This window comes from Panthera onca, chromosome X, assembly GCF_046562875.1.
Source record: "Panthera onca isolate mPanOnc1 chromosome X, mPanOnc1 haplotype 2, whole genome shotgun sequence".
NCBI lineage: Eukaryota > Metazoa > Chordata > Mammalia > Carnivora > Felidae > Panthera > Panthera onca.
Genome location: NC_138357.1, coordinates 119,188,383 through 119,202,455, shown reverse-complemented (window position 1 = coordinate 119,202,455; position 14,073 = coordinate 119,188,383). Strand labels below are relative to the sequence as shown.

The 14,073-nt window shown below is 45.3% G+C and overlaps 2 long non-coding RNA genes across 2 annotated transcripts in view; one reads left to right on the top strand and one right to left on the bottom strand.

Moving 5' to 3' along the window:
- Positions 1-14,073, bottom strand: part of LOC145713676 (uncharacterized) — a 35,877-nt gene that overhangs the window by 10,350 nt on the left and 11,454 nt on the right. The window lies entirely within an intron of this gene.
- LOC145713966 (uncharacterized) lies at positions 4,572-12,277 on the top strand. The gene is made up of 3 exons (XR_014136750.1): positions 4,572-4,915; positions 10,999-11,220; positions 11,634-12,277. It is a non-coding gene; the product is annotated as an uncharacterized LOC145713966 (long non-coding RNA).

Below are 14,073 nucleotides of genomic sequence, written 5' to 3'. Positions count from 1 at the left end.
GCCCTGGGAGCCTCTCAGGCTGTTTGTGTCTGAGTGTGACTGAAAACCATTTGGTAACATCAGCTGGGGATGCTTGTGAAAAGACAAGTTCCTGGGGTGCCTGGGTGGCTCAGTTGGTTAAGTGTCTGACTCTTGCTTTCAGCTCAGGTCACGATGTCGCGGTTCACAGGATCGAGCCCTGCGTCGGCTTCTGTGCTGACGGTGCGGAGCCTGCTTGGGGTTCTCTCTCCCTCTCTCTCTGCCTCTCCCCTGCTTGCATATGCTCTCGCTCTCTCTCTCAAAATAAATAAATAAACTTTAAAGAAAAGAAAAAAGGCTCCTGACCTCTTGACTCAGAAGTTATCTGTCAGGGAATGTGGATTGTAACAAGTTTGGGGGGCCGCTGCTACCCAGAGTGTGGACCTGAACCCACACGGGCTCCACTTGGGAGCTTGTTAGAAACGCAAATTCACAGTCCTGTCCAGAACCCCCGCATCAGCCCCTCTGGAGGTAGGGCCCGAGCTTCTGTGTGATTCTCGAGCCCCACGCCTGCTGGACCAGGTAAAAGCAGTGTGTTCGTTTCTTCTTGCTGCTGTGACCAATCACCACAAGCTTAGTGGCTTAAGACAACGCAAATGTATTCTCCTACAGTTCTGGGGGCCAGACGCCTGCAATCAGTTTCCCTGGGATAAAGTCCAGGAGTCAGCAGGGTTGTGGTCCTTCCAGAGGCTCCAGGAGCATCGGTTTCTTTGCCTGTTTTCAACTTCTCGTGGCTGCCTGTGTTTCTTGCCTGGGGGCGCCTTCCTCCATCTTCAAAGCCTGCCTCTGCTTCTGCCGCCGCATCTGTCTCCTTCTCTGAGTCTGCCTCCTCTGCCTCCCTCTTGCAAGGACGCTTGTGATGACACTGAACCCACCAGGATAATCCAGGATAATCTCCCGTCTCAAGATCCTCGACCTGATCACGTGTGCAGAGTCCTTTTTGCCATGTAAGGTACCATTCCCAGCTCCCTGGGATGGGACATGGGCAGATTTGGAGTGGGGGAGGGCATTCTTCAGCCTTCCACAGGCAGTCCAAAAAGGTCCTTGTCGATACGTAACTGCGCTACGCAGAAGCCAACGGACCAGTGTTTGTCAAGGGTCTTGACTATGCCCATCATAGTAATGTAGGCAGCTCCGAAGGTGAGTGAGGGGAATCCCTGAGAGTCCCTTTGTTTTGTTTTTGTTGTTGTTTTTAAATTTTTTTTCATGTTTTGAGAGAGAGACAGAGCGTGAGCAGGGGAGGGGCAGAGAGAGAGGGAGACACAGAATCTGAAGCAGGCTCCAGGTTCCAAGCTGTCAGCACAGAGTTCGAAGCGGGGCTCGAACTCATGAACTGGGAGATCATGACCTGAGCCAAAGTCCGATGCTTAACCGACTGAGCCACCCAGTTGCCCCAACCCCTGACAGTCCCTTTGGATGAGTGCTTCAGTGTACTAAGCACTTCGCATAGATTATCTTGCTGATGTCTCAGGACAATCCTGTGAGCAGTAAGGGTCGTTAGCTCATCCCCAGACCCGCTGACACAGAACGCACATTTTAACAAGAACTACTGTTCCAGACAACCGGCAAATACAAGCAGTACTTTACTGTCATAATTCTTCTCTATAAGGAAAAAGCACCATCTTAATTCTTATGATTAAAATGTTTTGTTTTGTCCTAAATGTAATAAATCTCGTTATAGAAAAATGGTGACACGAACAGAAAAATATCACCTGTCCTCCCAACACCCTAATGTAACCACTACTTCATTCCTTTCAGAGGCTTTTTCACCGAACCTGGTCTAAACATAGCCGCACCGTCATTATTTCAATGGCTTTATGACAGTAGAATGGTTGATTTCAGCGTTCCCCAATTTTCGTCAATTTTTCACTAATCTGAGCAATTTTGTCTTTGTGCGCATAGCTTTTGCCTAAATGGAAGATTATGTCTTTAGAATAGATTTCCCAAAGTGGAATTACTGAGTCCTTGGTAATAAAAACTCAAAAAAAAAAAAAAAAAAACCACCACATTTTACGATTTTAGTTGTACGTTGTTTGCGTGTGGGTGGGTGGGTGTAGGCTGGGAGCTTGTTTTGGGAGCACAAAAATCTAACCTTTTCATCTAGATTCTACGACACAGTGAGCATGTCTCACCTCTGCCTCTTGAACAAATGGGCCTGGGTTCAGCCTGTGGACATGAGTCTAGCTCTAGGAGATGCCTGGTGACATTGCTATGAGGAACCACCCACTCCCAACCTGGGATTCTTATCTTCTAAGACAGTGACCTTGGTCATCAGCATCACCCCTGACAAAGCAGGTCATGGGATGTGCTCACCCCTGCGGTCACTTATGACTATATGGCTGGTTTACAGAAATAGACGGGTGCCAATGTTAACTGTTCTGATGGGTCATGTTAGAAAGTAGCAGTGACTAGGTCACTGTCATTTGATTTCTGTCCTTTCATTTTTCACACCAGTCAAAGCAAAAGTGGGACAAAGATTTGGGTGTTTTTTTTTTTTTTTTCTGGTGAACTTTTTAAAAAAGTTTTATTTATTTTTGTAATCTCTACACCCAACATAGGGCTTGAACTCACAACCCTGAGATCAAGAGTCACATGCTCTTCCAATTGAGCCAGCCAGGCGCCCTGGTTCCCTTTTTTTTAAGCATACAATTTCAGTGGTTTTAAATAGCAACTATCAGGGAGCCCGGGTGGCTGAGTTGGTCAAGCATCCAACTCTTGATTTCAGCTCAGGGCACGATCTCACAGTTCGTGGGTTCGAACCTGGCGTTAAGCTCTGCACTGACAGTGCACAGCCTGCCTGGGGTCTCTCTCTCCCTCTCTCTCTGCCCCTCTCCTGCTTGTGCACTCACTCTCTCTGTCAAAATAAACAAAAAATTATTTTAAAATTTAAATAGCAACAATCACCACCATCAATTTTATAACATTTTCATCACCTCCAAAAAACCCTAGACCAAATAGCAACCACTTCCAATTGTCCCAAAGCTTCCCCCTCATTCCCACCCCCCAGACAATCACTAATCTGGAGATTAGTCTCTAGAGATTTGACTATTCTGGGTATTTTATATAAGTGGAATCATTCAATACATGACCTTTTGTGACTGGCTTCTTTCACTTAGCATAGTGGGTTTTATTTTTATTTTTATTTTTATTTTTAAAAAAATTTTTTCTTTTGAGAGAGAGAGGTGGGGGAGGGACAGAGAGAGAGAGGGGAACACAGAATCCAAAGTAGGCTCTAAGCTCTGAGCTGTCAGCACAGGGGCTCAAACCCACAAACCCACAAAATGAGATCATGACCTGAGCCAAGGTCGGACCCTTAACTGCCTGAGCCACCCGGGCGCCTCTGGCATAGTTTTCAAGGTTCATCCACATTGCAGCATATGTCGGTATTTCGTTCTTTTTATGGCAGGATGATATTCCATCGTATGGATGTAAGGATAGACCATGTTTTGTTATTCGTTCATCTGCTGATAGACATTTAGGTCATTTCCAGTTTGGGACTATTATGAATAAATCTTGCTGTGGACATTTGTGAGTTGGTGTGTGGCCACGTTTGCATTTCTCGAGTACCCAGGAGTACTATTGCTCGGTGATATGGTGACTCTGTTTTTCACTTTTTGAGGAACCGTCAGACTGTTTTCCAAAGAGGCTGCACAATCTTGGCATCCCCACCGGCCGTGTATGAAGATTCCATTGTTTTCACATCTTCACCAACACTTGTCTGTGTTTTTTCTTCGAGCCATCCGTCTGGGTGTAAAGTGGTGTCTCACTGTCATTTTGCTTGCATTTCCCTCGCCGTTAATGGTACTGAATGTCTTTCATTGTCTGTTAGCCATTTGTATATCTTCTTTGAAGAAATGTCTTATTCCAACCCTCTGCCCATTTCTTTAATTGGTCTATTTGTCTTATTATTGAGTTGTAAGAATTCTTTGCCTATCCTGGTTCTAGTTCTCTCAACAGATAAATGATTTACGAATATTTCCTCCTACTTTGTGGGTTGTCCTCACTGGTACATCTTTTTTAGTCTACACGTGGAAAAAGCTGTAGCAATTAAAATTTTTCTTTTGGTCTTTTTTCAACCATAGTTTTCTGGTATATGTGTGTGTGTGTGTGTGTGTGTGTGTGTGTGTGTGTACATGTGCAGGTGCATTAAATCCAAACATTAAGCAGCATTTTAAAATACAGTGCCTGGGGCGCCTGTGTGGCTCAATCAGTTGAGCATCTGACTCTTGATTTCGGCTCAGGTCATGATCCCAGGGTTGTGTGATCAAGCCCCGTGTTGGGCTCTGCCCTGAGCCTGGAGCCTGTTTGGGATTCTCTGTCTCCCTCTGCCCACCCCCCCAGCTTGCACGCATTCTCTCTCTCAAATAAAAATAAAGATATAAATAAAATAAAATAAAATAAAATAAAATAAAAAGAGTGCCAAAGCAGAAGCAGACTCTTTGTTTGCCGATCTGATTCTTCAAGTAAGTGAAACTGAACCAACACCAAAAATGACAGCTTCTTTTCTCTCCTGTGCCCCCAGACTTCCTACCTAAACACAGATCTCCAGAGACAGAGGAGTGGAAGAAGAGGCAATAAATCATCCACATTTGGGCAGGATCATCTTGCAAATAACGACATACCACTCAACCAAGAGGCTAAGTCCGTCAGTTGAGGCTGTGAAATCCACCGCAGAATGTCTTAATTGAAAGAAAAAAAATAATAAACATTTTCAGGAAACGAGCCCCGCGTTGACAGGAAACAGGACTGTTCCATGTGTTGGACAAACGTCCCTTCTGAAGAAAAGTGCTGGTCCTTCCACTACTGACACATCTATGCAGGCTGACTTAAACCAATAGCTGAGCTTCTGGGGAAAAGTGGGGACACTGTCTTCCGAAGGCCCCTGCCACGTAAAGGAGTAAGTATCATGAGACAGATGGATCTGGAAGGTTCTTCCCTTTCTTTCCTGGCTGCCCACATGCCTACCGCCCAACCCTCAAGCTCAATCTTTCCTGCAGCCTCCTCAGACCCCGGCAGCCCCCACGGGTCACCTTGCTCTCTGACCACCCCTGGGGCCTTCTGTCCCTCCCACACAATGTTGCACTTGATTCTCTACTTCCTGAGATCACTTTCTCTGTTAACATCTTGACTCCCACATCTCCCTGCAAGTTTCTAAAGGCCTGTTGTTCCTTTTTTTATTTTTATTTAAAAAAAAAAATTTTTTTTAAGACAGAGAGAGCGCAAGCACATAGGGGGGAGGGGCAGAGAGAGCGGGGGGGGGGGGGGGGGGGGGGGAGAGACACAGAGGATCCGAAGCTGGCTCTGCACTGTCAGCAGAGAGCCTGATATGGGGCTCGAACTCATGAACCGCTAGATCGTGGCCAGAGCTGAAGTCGGACACTCAACTGCTCAACCAACTGAGCCACCCCGACACTGCTGAGGCCTGTTTTTCCTTATATACAAAGAAGGGATCCTCTCCATGTTTGTTGAAGTGAGGGCAAGTGTGGCCTAGAAGACTGGGAAACCCTGCTGGGCCAGCGCCCCATCTCACAGGCTGTGCTTCGCTGGGGTTCTCAGGGCCACTGGCAAAAGAGGGAGCAGCAGGCCTGGGGGCCGCAGCTGCTGTCGATGCACTATTTGGCTCTTCCTCTCTGCCCCTCCCCTTCCTGTGCCTCTGCTGTCTGTGTCCTTTCATTTCTCATTTTTTCGAGATTTCTATCCTTCCCACTAAATGACAAGAAGAAAAAATGATCGTCGCTGAACTCAAAGAATAGCAAAAGGAAGGAAGCCTCAAATTATTTCTTCGGTTGTTTTTCATCTTTCTTTTCCTTCTTTTTTCTTTTCTTGTTTGCATTTTGTCAAATGTGGCCAAGTGAGTTTTGGGAACTTGTATCTATCTAGAATTGTAGATGGTGGAAGAAACTGTAGACAGATCATGTAGCTCAACACATACCTTTACAATGAAGAAATGGAGGTTCAGAAAGTTACCCCAAATAGCACAGCTAGTGAGTGGCAGGGTCAAGGCTGGAACCTGGGTCTCTTTTTTTTTTTTTTTTTTTTAATGTTTATTTTAAGAGACAGAGAGAGAGCAGGGAGGGGCAGAGAGAGAGGAAAACCAAGCAGGCTCCATGCTGTCAGCGCAGAGCCCGATGCGGGGCTCGAACTCACAAACTGTGAGATCGTGACCTGAGCCAAATTCAAGAGTCGGACCCTTAGCCTGGGTCTCTGGACTCCTCCTCCTGTGCTTTTGCCCCTGTCCCTGGGGTGGGCTTCTTATGCATATGATGCCTGGCTCATAAAGGAAGGATGTTTGATAAATGTCATTATTTTTATCACCATTAGCAATGTCTCCAAACCTATATAGGTCTCTGAATTTAGGCTGATTCAGAAACCTAAACATCCAGGAGTGAAATTCAGCATCAGAAAGAAAGAAAGTAACGCATTGCTCTGACAGCTTTCCGAAAACTCATCATGGCAGAGTTTCCTAAAACTCTACAGTCTCTTATTCTGTAAAAGTGCTGGCTTATTGTTGGCAGACGATTAAACCCCAAATCCAACGCAAAACCAGAACTTAAGAGCTGAACATTCAGAAATGCGTATGGATATCCTGACCCTCTCCTGGCTCAGCCCTGCCACATGTGGCCTTGAGTCAGGCTGTCCAGTGCAATTAAACGTCACGTTCTCTGTCAGACGAGTGGCATCTCCTGAATTAGCAAGCAATGCTGCTGTAGGAAAAGGCTCCATCAAATGTATCCACGCCGTGGAATCAGACAAAATGTATCTGTGTGAGAATCAGCTGATTTTATGGAGGGGAAGGAGGGGAACATCAGGGCCCTGAGAAATTCTCATTATCTTGCTTTGAGAACCTTCCAATGAAAACAGACATTGATAGGGCTTCCTTCCAGTAGAAGCCTTAGGATTAGCTTCTTCTGCTTGCCTAGACAGTGGAAACAGCACTCTCTTATAACCCTTCCTTTTAGCATAAAGATCTTGGTTATATGATGTAGCAGTGATAGAAGGAATAAGAGGAATAAAATGGAACCAAGACACCGAGATAAAAGGCAGAGCACAATTTTTCTGTTTGATGTTTTCTGAAAAGTATCATGATCTGACGAGATTTTTCCTTCTTTCATCCTCTTGATGGCTGAGGCCCTGATTGTTGCAATCAAAGTCGAGTGGAGTACCCGGTGAATCAGCTCCCAGGATAATGCAACTCTGGGAGAACTGAGCTCAGAGTTTTAGAAGGAAGGTTCATGAGAATCATGTGACATGCTGGCTGTCAGGGAGATGGCCGTGTGGGGACCCTGGGGGCCCGCGGCCCAAACAAAGACTTCTGTGACCTCTGGGCTCATGGGTACACTCCAGGAGGGCCCAGTCCCGACCCAGAGCAACATGGCGCCGGGGTGGCACCAGTGTTATTTCAGTCCTGCGCCTTGGGCTCTTGTGGTGCATATCTTGCCGCCCTAGGAAGGGCCAGGGGAGAAACCTCAGCGCTTGTGTTATCTCTAGGTTAACCGTTTCCGGTGTTGCAAATAAGCAAATCCTGGGGCTTCGATGGTTTATTGGAATATCAAGGAGCTGGAGGGCATTTGCTCTATAAATCCTCCCTGAGTATCTGGTGGAGGCCCATCTCCGTGTGACAGGCTGGGAGAGTGGGGAGACAGGAACCCAGCCCTTTGGGAATTTACAGTCAGGGGCTGGCTTTGGAAGAAGTACTACCAGGGACTCACCTCATTCAACGGTGGCCTTATGTAAAGAGTGCTTTTGTGTCACCGATGCTGGGACACCTCGGTCCTCACTTCACCCTGCCCCGAGAGCCACAGCTCCTTAGGATCCTGGGATTAATGATCAGAAGGCAGGAACTGCCTGGTCAGAGAATCTTAGGATAGTTTTTGGCCACGTGGCATGCACCACGTGAGAGTCAGGTGGTACCCCACCCGGCTTATGCCTGATCCCGAAAGAGAAAGTTCAAGAGGGTTTGGCAAATGTCAGTATGTCAGTGTTTGCTCTTGTGTCCCCTCCCATTAATAGGGCCACCCACGTAACACAGGCAGGGGAACCTACTGACTTCGTTTCGTCCTTCCACAGTCCATGCTTGACAGCACTGCATCCTGGGTGTTAAACAGCCCGGGATGCTTCCATCTGAACCATCGGGATCTGAGTTCTTACGTGACTGGCTGAAAAGCAGCAGAGTCATCCCAAAGCGATTTATTGAATAAACAGAAGAGCGAGCGAGAGAGCAAGGGAACGAGGGGGTGAGAGACTGAGAGAGCGAGCGAGAGCGAGAGCCTTTATGCAGATGTCCAGAAAGTCCAGTGCGATCGGCCTTGAGGTTTAATTAGTTAAATCTGTCATCTCAACCCCAGACACTTCAGAGCCGTGGTGCTCAGCCGGGCTGCGCGTGACAATCCCCTGGGGAGCTGACAGAATGTACAGATGCCCAAGTCCTACCACCGACGAATTAAATCCGAGTCTCTGGGGGTGGTTCACAGACATCAGTATTTATTAGCATTTCCACTGCTATAGAATCATCAGACAACTGACGATCACTGAATTAGATGTCTGCGAGAGGATTTAGGAGGACCAGATTTTTAAAATCCCCTGCTCTTCTGAGTATACTCCAATTCCATTTCAACATAAGACCTGGGCATGATTAGTATCAGGCCTCAGTAACCTCAACTCGTTATTATTCTCAACATTTTGCGTTACCAAGAGAATACTGCTTATATGTATGCACAAACACGTTTGAGTATATAGTCATGCATCTATGCAGAGAGGTGGGTTCAGCACTATGTTTCTGGCAACAGAGTACATAATGGCTTCATTTCTGTCAGGGATGCATTCACCTCCTTTCCTGACACGGACCCCTGAAAATTCAGGCACGCCTTTATTCAGAGAACACGAGCCTGCTGCAGCAGGTGCAAAGGAGACAAGGGCCTGGCCAGCGGAAGGGGGAGAAGAGCCTACTCATTATCCAACGAAACAGCGTTGTATTGGGTGCTGACGGAGGTTCAGGCCAACACGATGGCTTAAGAGAAAGAGCTAGAAGAGACGACGTTCCTGAGATTTGACGGATGAGGAGTAGCTTGCCCGGCAGCTCAGGGTGGGGATGGAATAACAAGATGGGTGTAGGGCAGGCTCAGAGGCAGGAAAGAAAGAAATTCCTAACTGGGCCTCCGTCTTGCCCTCGCCTAGAATATTCCATTAAGAAACACGACAAAACAGGGTGCTATAATCCTGTTTCCTCCTAACACAGGGGGTTCTGGACAATTCTTCACATAGGGAATGAGATAGAAGCCGTGCCCTTTAGGGAATTTCGGTCTCATGGGGGGCTACGAATGGACCTGTATCACCACGCTTTCCTTTCTAAATTTTTTTTTTTTCCAAAGCAGACTGTTGAATCTGCTCTAACTGAACGCAAGACAAACCCAGTGAGAGGAATGAAAGTGTGTCATATGTAAGTAGCTGAAGCAGCGCGCCTGAGACTTCGGTCTGGCAACGACACCCTACGGTTGTATATCACTTTGCCATTTATTAGCGTATTTGATCTTCATAAAAGCTTTGTGAGGTAGACAAGAGGAGACAGGCAATATTATTCCCGCTTTACTTGACTCAACGGGTCAAGTGATTGACCCAGAGTAAGGAAGTAATGAATTGCTCTAGAACCCACGTCTTCCTACTCCTTATTTCATCTTTCTACATATTTCTTTCCTTCTGGCTGAACACCAATTTGTCACAAATGTCTCCATGCCACACCATTTAGAAAGCAGAGAAAGCTAGTCCTGGAATAACTCAATTTGAGGAGAATGTCTTAGTCCCCAGTTTAGTCTCTTAGCAACCACATATATTTAGTGATGGCTCCTTCTATGCCTATAAAGCATACCCAATGCGCACTTGGTTTCATATGTATTCCTTGAACTGGACCGTAATTTAACTACAGCTTTGGTCTAAAAACTCTAATAACTCTTTCATACTCAGATTCTTATTTTTCACCTTCTCTGCTATGCATCTGATGTATGAAATTCTGACAGTTTCTCATTTTAAAAATTTTCTCGGGGCGCCTGGGTGGCTCAGTCAGTTAAGTGTCCGCCTCTTGATTTAGGCTCAGGTCATGATCTCATGGTTCGTGAGATTGAGCCCCATGTCGGGCTCTGCACTGGGTGGCTCTCTAAGGGCGCCTGGGTGGCTCGATTTCTTAAGCATCTGACTCTTGATTTTGGTTCAGGTCACGATCTCACAATTTGTGAGATCGAGACCCACATCGGCCTCTGCACTGACAGTGCAGAGCCTGCTTGGGATTCTCTCTCCCTCTCTCTCTCTCTGTCCCCCCCCCCCCACTTGTGCCCTCTCTCTCCATTCCCTGCAAAAATAAATAAAAAAAGATTCTCTCTCTCTCTCTCCCTCTGCCCCTCTTCCCCGCTCAAGTGCACGCTCTCTCTCTCTCAAATAAATAAACATTAAAAAAAAGATGATCTCTTAAAAAAAAAAAAAAAAGACATTTTCTTTAAGAGGATGATGCTAATAAAGGATATTTTTTTCTTAAAGGTGGTTTATGACTTCAATAAACTTATGGGAATTTATACAGGTACAACCTTTTGGGGAAATAATATGACAATGAGTATCAAAACCCTAAAACACATCCTCTGTTTGACCTGTTAGTTCCACCTCTGGAATCTGTCCCAGGGAAAGCAAATCTAAACTGCAGACCAAAATTTGTGCGTACAGGTCTTTCTCGATGCCTTATTTAGTGGGTGGGTTGAGTTAAATTTTATACAGTCATAAAAAAGAATATCGTGCTTTCATTAGAATAAATCTTTTAGTGGTAAAATGCTCATTTTACTAGTCACGAGATCAAGTGGAATGTGTGCATGTTATGAACCCAGCTACGCGAAGCCCCATAGATGAGAGAGAAACACACCAAAATGTCAACAGTAGTTGTGTCTGGGAGGCACCATATTGGTAAATTTCCTTTCTCACGCATGTTTTTCTGTTTCTCTCAAGTTTTCTGCTGTGAGTGTGTGTTATTCTTATGACGGGGAAAAAACGAGCTTTGAAGGACCGTGCTTCTGTGTTGAATGCAGCGTCTACGCAGGCATCTACTTTGAACAGCTCTGAGAATATGCTCCAGGGAGTGAAGTGAGGAATAACACGACCATCCTGGCACTGGCCTCCCTGCTTCTACCCTTGACTCCCTCCAGCTGGTGCTCTGCACGGCAACCAGAGGTATGCTCTTAACATGGGAGGACCCATTTCACTCTTTCACTCAATATCCTCTAGTGGTTTCCCATCTCGTTAAGGCAGTGTCTTCAGCAGAGCTGACAAAGCCCTGTGGCATCCGCTCCCTCCTCCCCACCGCCTGTGCCCCCCACCTCCATCTACTCCGGCCACACTGGCTTCCTTGCTGTCCCTTCCACAGACCAGGAAAACACCTGCCTCGGGAATGTTCCCTCTCAAAGGTGTTCTCTCAAACACCAGGATGGCTGCCCCCTCCCCTTCTGCACATCTTCCCCAAATGTCACCTTCTCAGGGAGCCTTCCTAACCATCCAATTCAGATCTATATACCCCACTCTCCTCCTAGGTATCCACCCTACGCTCCTGATCCCTCTTACCGGATTCATTTTTCTTTTATCTGTAGGACACATCATCTTTTAATACACGACACAGCCCACTTATTCAGCACAGGCTTCAGTGTGTAATTGGCAGGCCAAGAGACTGAGCTCTCCCAGCTCATCTGCGCTGTGAAAATGTGGAAATCGCCTTTTGTGCCTGTTTTCCTCTCCCAAAGTATATATTTTTTTGGCAGAGAAATGAGCACATTGTCTATATAGCCCTACATTTGTCTACTTGTGTATTTATTACAACTGGCCGTGTAAAGGTACATCATATAGGTCATTGCATATGACTTAGGTCTCTACTAATTCTGTTTGAGTCATTGCCAAATACATTTCCAAAATGGCCCTAACATAAAGACATACTCAATTTCATTGAGATGTATATTTATATTCTTTTTGGGAGGATACTATATGCACATGGTTCAATAGTCCAAAGATAGAAAAAGGTATACAGTGAAAAATGTCCCTGTCTTCCAGTTCCCCAGTGCCCCTCGCTAGTGGTAACTATTGTTAGCAGTGTCTTATGTATTCTTACAAACATATTGTATCGCTACCGAAGTAAATTCACACGTAACATATAGTTCCCTTTTTTATCCCCAAAGCAGCATACTCCACACACTATTCTCTCTACCTTGCTTTTATTAGTAGTTCATCTAGGTGATCATTCTGAATCAGTACATAAAGATTCTCCTTACTGTTTTGTAGTGGCATGTCATTCCATTGAGTGTATGTGTCCAAAATTTTTTATTTATTTTTAAATATTTTATTAAAATTTTTAAATAATGTTTATTTTTGAGAGAGAGAGAGAGAGAGAGACAGAGACAGAGTGTGAGCAGGGGAGAGGCAGAGAGAGAGGGAGACACAGAACCCGAAGCAGGTTCTAGGCTCTGAGCCATCAGCACAGAGCCCAATGCGAGACTCGAACCCATGAACCGTGAGATCATGACCTGAGCTGAAGTCGGATGCTTAACTGACTGAGCCAGCCAGGCTCCCCTAAAGATTTTATTTTCAAGTAAATTCTACACCCAACGTGGGATTCCAACTTACAACCCAAGATCAAGAGTCACATGCTTGACCAACTGAGACAACTAGGTGCCCTATGCACGTGTCAAAATTACTTAGCCAGTCCTATACTGGTAGATGTCTGGATGTTGGCATTGTTTCCAATCTTTTGGTATCATAGACAATACTTGTATATATAAGTCATTTTGCACATATACAACTGTATCTGTAGAATACATTCCTAGAGGTAATTCAATTTGTCACTTTGTGCATTTATAATATTGCTGCATATCTTATTTTTGGGTATGAGGACACAGGATTTTCAAGATGTCAACCTCTGGGGTGCCTGGCTAGCTCAGTCGGTAGAGCATACGACTCTTGATCTTGGAGTTGTTAGAGCTCTACACTGGGTACAGAGATACTTAAAAAATATATATATTTTACTTAATATATATTACTTTATTTACAGGACTTATAATATGTGTGTATATATATACATATATGTGTGTGTGTGTGTATATATATACACACACACACACACACACACATATCCTCTGTAAATTAATGTGAGATTTCAACGTCATTCCAACCAAAATATCCATAGTATCAGTTTTTGGAACTTTAAGTCCACTTATGACACACTTTTGCTCTGCATTCACCAATGGCTCCCCATCTTGCTCAGAGAAACAGCCCAAATCTTCATTTTCCCACAAGGCCCTCTTGGATTACTCCCTGTTACTTCTCTGACCTCATTTCCTTCTCTCTCTCATGCGCTTTGCTCCAGGCACACTGGCCTCTGGTCTCAGGGCCTTTGCACAGTGCTTCTGCTTGTCCACGCACTTTGTTTCCTCACCTCAACCGCCATATTCTCAATGAAGCCTGTCTTGATCCCCTGGTTTCGTACTTTCCCCACTTCCTATCTTCCTTCCCTATTTTGTCTCTCTCCGTCTCACTTATCACCCTTTGACACTGTAGGTATTTGACTGATTTGTCTTCCTCTCTCATGCAGCTAGAACGTAAGCACCACGTGGGCAGATATTTTCCCTGTTCTGGTCACTGCTGTATCCCCAGTGCTTAGACCACTGCCTGTTGCTTAGGAGTTGCCCAGTCAACACTGATTGGTTTAAATAAGCATGTGGAATAGCCGGAACCCTGGGGGGGAAATGATTAACAGGTAAGGGGTGGTGATTAGCTTTACTACATAGGAAAATAGGTTATAAAGCAAAACTAATTAAAATTGGGTTTCTGGACCAAGAATAACTTGAGCAGAAGAAGAGAACAGGGTTTGGAAATAGACCCAAATCCATATGAGAATTGGAAACACGATGACAGTCACGTACGAAATCAAGACAAGAAAAGATGGATTATTCAATAAACGGGTTTGGAATACCTGTCTAGTCACTTGGAGAAAACAAGATGAAAACTCTATGTCTCCTCTTACACCAGGGAACCAAAGATACA